The 8,676-nt window shown below is 39.3% G+C and overlaps 1 long non-coding RNA gene across 1 annotated transcript; it reads left to right on the plus strand.

Annotated features, from left to right (window-relative positions):
- Window positions 1–4,422: 4,422 nt before the first annotated feature.
- On the plus strand, window positions 4,423–5,181 carry LOC119328400. Its single transcript, XR_005158952.1, has 2 exons — window positions 4,423–4,538; window positions 4,747–5,181. It is a non-coding gene; the product is annotated as an uncharacterized LOC119328400 (long non-coding RNA).
- The last annotated feature ends 3,495 nt before the right edge of the window (window positions 5,182–8,676 follow it).

The raw sequence follows: 8,676 nt of genomic DNA on the forward strand, positions 1-8,676 counted from the left end.
GCGCGGGCGCTCTCATAGTCCCACTTGTAGGTCAGCGACGTGCAAGATTGTTCGAACTTTTATTTTGAAGAATGACACACAAATGATATCTTACATCTAATATTTATCAAGGATAATAGTTAGTACAATTGAAAGACAACTTGATGAAGAACAACCAGTAAAAATAAAATTACATTGAAAATTATGCCTTCATCTTTGTCCAATTGACTGCCGTTCTCCCAAGATTGAAATTTAGACTGAACCAACGGTAAAGGAAAAAAGATACCTAAAAAGAAGGAAAGGGATACCATATCGGGCTTTTAGACCATAATAGTCACTCGCTGCTTGACATGAGATCTGGAAAACGTTGAAAACACGTCAGTTCGAGCATCACCCCATGCACACCAGGCTTGCAATACAACACCACTGGTCTAGAGATTTGACGAAACTAGGTCAAGAAGATGTCGAAGTCACCACACCAATAGGCAGCAAATATCTCTCCTTATAGACAAGCCAAATGCCAATATGCGGAGAGAGGGCCAACATATTTGGCGACAAAAACGCTCACATGCCATTTGTCGATGATGGGTCTGACGTCGTTGAGATGGGGAGCAGCTCCCACCACCTCGTCAATGCCACCAGAAAACAAAACCTAAGAAAAAGAAAAGGAAAATGAACGGGTCCCCACTCCTCTTTCTGCCGCCAAAGCCACCATACATGAAAGAGGAGGGAGCAAAACGACAAAGTGAAGGACCCTTTTGGGCCGGTGGCGGATAGGGTTGGGAACAAGAGCCCGTCAGTGTCGTTGTGGGAATACTGGTAGTCGACCTTGTGCTGGATTATGGAAACTTTGAAAGAGAAGCACCTACATTTACTCTCGTCAACACGGCCAGAAAGACAATTGTACGACAAAAAACTATGCATGGGCTAGCTTAGTTAAGTATATGGACCTATCCAATGCTTTTGCAAAGCAGATTACCACCAATTGCGGTCTGTGTTAAAGCAGCTGGCGTTTCTAACGACTGTTTAGGTGCGAGACCACCTATTCTCCGAACTGGGTGGCACATGGCACCAAATCTCGCACCCCACGCTCTCCCACACACGTGTTTTGCGTGAGCCGCGAGTCTTTTTTTGTTCCTTTTTTTTCTTTTTTCCCTTTTTTGTTTTCTTTTTTTACCTTTCATTTTTTAATGAATTCAAGAAAATGTTCACAATATTCAGAAAAATCAAGATTATGAAAAGGTGTTCATGAGTTGTAAAAATGTTCATGAAATCAAAACAATCTGAGCAATTTCACAAAAAAAATCAAGAATTTGAAAAACAATATTGAATTTTTTTAAAAAAAATTGTGGATGCAAAAATATATTCGTGAACTATTGAAAAAATCTTGAATTTAAAAATGTTGATGAGTCTGAATAGTCTGCATGACTTTCCGAAAATATCGTGAATTCAAAAAATGATCATGAATTAAAAAAACAATCATGTCTTCGGAAAATATTCAATAATTTCGAAAAACGTTCCTGAGTTTGAAAAATGTTCACAAATTAAAAAATTCTACAAGATTTTTAAAAAATCATTCATGTGTTTGGAAAATATTCAATAATATCGAAAAATATTGCTGAGTTTGAAAAATGTTCCCGAATTCAAAAAGTTCATGAATTGTGAAAACAAATGTGAGTTTGAAAAATGTTCAAGACTTTTAAAAAATTATTATGGGTTTGAATAAAATGTTAACGAACTTAATTGAAATCTTCAAAACTGTGGGAATATTGGTTTTTTCTCCAATTCAAAACAATATTTAGAAATTTTAGAAAATGTGCACTATTTTTAGAAAAGTTCATGAATTCCAAACTAAATTGATGATTTGAACAAAAAAGTGTTTACGATTTTATAAAAAAATCGAATTTGAAAAAAAAGGAAAATAGAAACTACAATCTATTCTCCTTTATTACTCCAACAAATTATATCAAAATTATATCTACATTTGTTTTATACAATAAATTCTATATACAGTTAGAGAAATAGCGAATTCGGGTATGTGTAATGTGAGATTTGGTTCTATATGGTAGTACAAATTCATGAGCTGGAATTATTTGGACTTGTACATAGAATGTGTATCTGTATTTGTATTTACTTTTTTGAGAAAAGTTGCTTTGAATTTCGAATAAAAGGCAATCACATATATCTCACATTTCCATCGTGACTATTGTCCATCACAGATGCTTTTTAGCAGACATGCCGAACATAATATATTAAGTCAAGTTCTTGTGGGTACGAAAGTCTTCTTCCTCATACATCCACCACAGTGTGCCATGAGCAAAGCTCATTGCCGCCCCTCGCTTCCGTGTCAATGGAGAAAACTTGTTGAAATATATGACTTTGTAGAAGTCGCGGCCTAGAAGTTTTCGATGTAGACCAGAAGACACCGGCAACAATGATCGAGATAGAAAATCGTGGTCTGAAGAAGAAAAACACAAGGGAGCCTATAGAATGTACCATATTCAAATAGACAGGGTCGGGGATCATAAATCTCACAAGCTCCACGACGAAGCCGAGGCTGGCCGTCCTTTGTCGGTCGGAACTGGAGCGGAGGACTAAGACACACAACAACATTGTCCGCTCCAGGACAATGCCACCTAGACATATCTGCAGAAGAAAAAACTAGACCGCGGGGACCAGATTTATGGACACATCACCCTCCACATGCCTCATGGCGATACGTAGAAGCAGTAGCGGAGCCACCTCCCGGCGACCCCGGGCAGCTGCCCGGGCTAGTCCAAAAAATTACTAAGCACAATCTATGGTTATAAGAATTATTTCTTTGGGCAGGTGGCAGCTCAGGCTGTTACAGTTTAGTCATGCCCGGGCTGCATTTATGGGCTGGCTCAGCCACTGCGTAGAAGCACCACTTAAATGATGGTGAGTCGGGGAGACCTTATTCCACGTCGAGGGATGCCATCATGTCTCCACCATACATCAAAGAAAAACCTTTTTTCCTAAACCTATCACCACCGGAGAGAAGTCCTAGGGTCCTCGCCCCCTCCCGTCATTGGAGGGATAGACAGAGGAAGAGGGGCCTTGACTCGCTAGGGAGTCTGGGAATATTGGCCGATGGATCCTAGATCATGGGATCCATGGGAAGGCAATGGCCCCCTCTTTGTAGTTCAAAAGGTACACCATGCACTAACCGAGGATAATTAAGCATGCATATCAATGTGCAATTAGGAGGTGCTGTGTGGTTGAGATATGCGAGGAAGAGGTTCCTCGCATATAGGTATATCATTATGCATACATGAGGGTCATCGGATGACGCTATAAGCAGGAGACGTCCCTATCGAGGGAGTCTGATCTTGCAACATAACACATATGTTCTCCTCTACACCCCCGCCTGACCTCCGCCAAACATTTCCTTGTCATTCAGTAGGGCGAAGACAGCAATTGTATCCAGACGTTATGAGGTGATTGGCAACCTAAACGCGCAGTATGGCGGTGATGTTTCTAGCAAATGCTTTGCACAACTACTTCATCATCTTCTTCGACTGCTACATACTCATGATCTTCATCACCAACCTTGATATAGGAAAGTCATCATTGCGATTGATTACTTCTTGTGCAATAGTATTGCCATTTAGTTTTGTGTGGAACTATAGTTTATCTTGATTGTAGTTATGGCCGATCTATCATTGCCATCCATGTTGTCGTTCATTTGGGATTTATTAATGGCAATCTTTTCATTATCTGCAAAAGAATTGCCTTTTGTTATAACAAAAAGCTATAACATTGCGAGTTAAATCAAGGTTGACCTCCATGTTGAGTTGTTAGAACGGGCTTGAATGCGAGGCTGAACACAGTGATAGGTATGCTCCAGAAGCTTTTTTCTTCAATTGGGGTCGAGTCAGATATTGTTGGTCCATTTCCACATTTTCCCCTTACACAGATGTTTTGAGATTGTTGAATGGGTTCAGTTTTTTTCCCTCTACTCTATTGAACAAAATAAATTAAGCATAAAGATACTGTGACGATATAAACTTTGCCATTCGTGTATTATGTGGGCTTGGAGGGCTCTTATGTTTTATGAAATAAAGCCTTGAATAAATTCATGATGTCCATGTTTTTATTATGAAAAATCCAGATATGTTGCTTGAAAAATATTAATAACTAAAGTCCATTAATTGTGGAAAATTATTTATTAGCTAAAAGTTCAGTCCAAAATTAGTGACTAAATTCGAAGTTTATGAGCACCAAAAGGGCTAAACCAAGACAAGTCAAACTTTCTCTCACAACGCACATTAAATGAGAGATCTTTAAAATGTAGCAATAAGATGCAATGCATTTTAGGAGCTATATATAAGATATATTCATATTTAATGCGGATGATATAGCTTAAGGTATATATAATGCATTGAGAGTACCGCGAAGATCTGAAAAATGATACGGTCCAAGAATCCATAAATGTAGTGTGTCTCATCAACTCCACTCTTCAGCCTTCGGTCTTCACATCATTGTGAGAAGGACCACCATGTTGATTCTTCTTCTTGCGGTTTTGCTCGCCTTTTCAGGTATGTGAAATCGAATCATCCGTCTATCGCATATTTTGTACTTCATCTTGATACGGTCAATATATCCACTATACAGTTAACAACAAATGGGTTACCAAATACGTATGACGATGCCTAGAGAGCAAGAATTAAACGGGAGTTTGATCATTTTATCCTCCTATTTTTTCTGTAATTGCCTTGTTAATTTTGTATTTGCTTTGAACAACAGGCCCAATGAAAGGAGAACAACATTTGGATGCAGGTGGCGGTGGTCTCATGGCGCCTCCTCCTGATCAGGAGAGCAGCCATCTGGCTCCTTCTCCCCAAACTTCTCCAAAGAGTAACCCAACTCCATTTCCAGTGACTGGTCATTTGCCACATCCTCGGACTCCATTGACCCAGCCGCCTCCACGAGGCTGTGTGCAAGTGAAGATAAACGTTTGGCCGTGCTTCCTCGTTTTTTGCGCAGCAGAATGTCTCCTGGAGTCATATAGGGGCGGCCTGTGTCGTGGAGGTGCCTGCTATTGTGTCAAGTGTCCCGTAGCAAAGACTAGTCCGTCATTACATTGATGTGATACATGTGGCTTGAGTTTTCACTTGGTCTAAAAAAATAAACAATGTGGTGCTTATAGTGTTCCTCGATTAAATAATATAAACAACGGCATTCTCTAATCAGAGTAAATGGCACTGGCAGTACAAGAACTTGCACTTCACGTGCACTAAAGTCACGGTACTTTCAAACCGGAAAGACCGGTTATAGAACTTGTGTTGCGGTTGCAGATAGGTCACACACGTCATCTAAACCGGCTAGCTGCCTCATTTTCAAAAAAAAAAAAAAAACAGTCATAGAACTTGCGCGTTGCTGGTGCAGATAGGTCACACATGCCATCTAAACCGGCCAGCTGCCCTTGTTTTCCCGTCTAGTGGTCAAGCGCGGCGCACATGAGGTTGATTGGGGTTAATTATTTGTAGAAAAGACCCTATTGTTTTAGTACAAGAGCCGTATTGCAAATCCGGCTGCTATAACAAGATGCCCTTTTCTTTAGTTCCAAATTTCGAACCGAATTCCCTAATTCCTGAGTCCAACCCAAATCCCTATCCCTCGTCTCTCCTTCCTCCAGCGGGATACATGGGGCGTTACGTCGATGGCAGCGAGACGTCAAGCCTTGGTGGCGTGGGTTTTGACTGTAGCTCAGGCAACTCCCTCGTAGGAGCTAACCTACATTTCATCATTGAGTCAATCATATCATTGCAAAAAGTGGTCATGTCCAGGTTATCAAATCATGCTACCTTTCAACCATATATGTCATATTAATTCCCTTGCCGATGAAAAAACCCCATGGTGCAGCTCTACAATTTCACTGAATCAGACCCTACATTGGACAATTAATTGATGATCAATGGCAGCAAAATGTAGTAACCATAGCAAGCAACCCAAAATTACAGTGTGGCGTGTGCCGCGAGAGGCATAGCCGCGTCCCGCGTACGCGTGCCGCCGATTGCCGGTTTCCCTCCGCTGCTCCGCCTGGACAGATCGACTGATTGTAGATCGACCGCGGCCGCCGCTGCGCGTTCGATGAGTCGTGGGCAGGGAACTTACACGAGTCACGTGATGGGCTGCAGCCGAAGGTGAGCGTGAGAAGCTGAGAGCCTTTTCGGGCTAATTTTATGGGCCCTGTGGCACTGCTGCTAGCCCACCCTGATGCCTTGGGCCTTTATAGCTAACAATTATTACTAAAAAAAAAACTCTGGACCCTGTAGCCACAGGGTGGGCCTATTGGGCTCCGCCCACCTGGGCATCTGATAGCATGCTTACTACGGATTGCTGATTTCATCTACCTTTGGGTTTCATCTTTTTACTTTCGATATACATTTTAAATATTCTGAAAAACATATATATGAAAAAAATGTACTCCCTCCGATCTAAATTAATTGTCGCACATTGAGTACAAAGTTGTATTAAAGCTGTGCAATTAATTTGGATCGAAGGGAGTATTAATTTTGAAAATATTTAATATTTATGTAAATAAATATTAATTGTGTCTTAATAAAATATTCATCAATTAAAACATGTATTTAAAACATGTTCATCTTGTATTTAAGAAAGATTTGGCATGTATTAAAAATTATTCATCAATTTTAAAGGATGTTGCACTTAAGAAAAAGGAAAACCGAAAAAACAAACAAAAAGGGTATAGAAAAAAGGGGAAAACGTAGAAAATCTAGTAAATCCGAAAAGAAACCAACGGATAACTCAAAAACAAGATGAAAACCTAAAGGGCCAAGCGTCAAAGAGGAAAGGCGTACGACAATTTGTAATAGAATAGCACTATTCTTTTTGCTATATTAATGGAATAGGAATTTTCCTTTTCACTCGAAGCCAAATGATACAAAACAAGTCACCCCTCATACGCTCATGGGCTGGCCTGTTATGGGGTCCAATCGATTTTTTTCGTTCTCATGCGCGTTGTTCATCCAGATAGGCTATATGAACCGAACCCTAGCAACTGCCATGGGAGAATACTTTTTGTCCCCTCCCCTTCAACTGCCATCTTGACGCTGAGAGTAGAAGGGCCTCAGATCATTATTAGTCTTCTTCAACATGTAGTGGTAGTATTTTTTTTTTGAATAAAATTACTTTGGTTCTTTGTTGAGGTGTCGTGGAGGTAAGTGTCCTTGCAGACTTGATTATTCGGCGTTGATTAGTTCGTGTTATTGACTCATGCTGCTTTTGTTTACTTGATGTTTTTGTGGGGTGGGAATATTTAAGATTTTATTGTCTGGTGGCCTGCAATTCTAGGGATAATCCCGGTCCCAAATACATTCATGGCGCATGGATTTCCAACTTTTTTATATGGGTGACTCAAGGGGTTTTCAGAAACCTTTATTAGTAATTAGGCTTGTGTATTTAAAAGAGTGGTAGTGTCGCTACTTCAATCCAATTGAAATTTCTTTACTGAAGTCTAAGGGTATTTCGTCTTGCAAAGATAGATACAACGGAGAAGATGCCTCTAAGAGATTTATTGTAATTCTTACTTCTAGGACTGACTTTGTAATTCTTTTGACTTTGGATCCTAAGAAGTGTATATCTAAAATGTTTAATATTTGTTTATTTAGTGTTCACAGGTTTAAAATTTTCAAGATTATGCTTGTTCTTACAAAAAAAATGCACTGTTTTTACAAAATATTGTTGATTTCCTTGGAAAACCAAATAAGAAAACTGAGTGCAACCAAGTGAATAAAAAGAGCACCTACAAACTAGGATGAAGAAACGCTTGAGTTGCCACAGCACCCAAGCACTAAATGGGCTGGACTAATCACTTGTTCTATGCGATTTATAGAAATTTTATCATAGAGGGCGACAAATAAGGACTCTCCTCCTATTATTAGCTTTAAAAATAGATTGTTGCTAGAATTCATAGTGGGTTGGGCCCAATAATGTTCACTCTTTTTTTTGAATTGGTTTGAATTGCTTACCACATATGTCACATTTTCCAATAATGTTCACTCGTGTGCTCACTCAATTCACTCGCTCGCTCCTATTTTCAGACAGATCGTTCTCTCAGCTCATCTAGCGTGCTCCTTTTTCCTTACTGTCTGAGAAACCCGGCAACTCCTGAATTAGAAAATGTAAGTTACATGTTTTGTGACTGGTTTAAAGCATGGATTCAAAAAAACTTCATGGATTTTAAAAACTATTGATGACTCATTTAATAATTGCTAATGAGTAGAAAATGTTCATATTTATAGAAAGGATGCACAGTTGAAAATGTAAACGGATTTTATAAAAAAACATTATTTTTTCTAGAAAAGCATAGAGAAAGAAATGCTCCTGAATACATAAAAGATGTTGATTTTTTTTGTTCAAATTAGAATAGGCAAAAAATGAAAATGTAAATAGATAAATTAAAAAGTAAAAAACAGAAAAGGAAAGATGGAGAAATAAAAACCGTAGAAAGAAACTGGCCAGTAAACCGGAAAAGAAAACCAGTGGATAACTCTAAAACAAGATGGAAACCTAATGGGCTTAGCCTCAAAGAGAAAGGGGTAGGGCGATTTGTACCAGAATAACACTATTTATTGCTATATTCGTACAATTGGTATTTTCCTCTTTGCTCACAGCCAACTGGTACGAATCGGCACAAAATCGAACATATCA

This window comes from Triticum dicoccoides, chromosome 7A (assembly GCF_002162155.2).
Source record: "Triticum dicoccoides isolate Atlit2015 ecotype Zavitan chromosome 7A, WEW_v2.0, whole genome shotgun sequence".
NCBI classification, from domain to species: Eukaryota; Viridiplantae; Streptophyta; class Magnoliopsida; order Poales; family Poaceae; genus Triticum; species Triticum dicoccoides.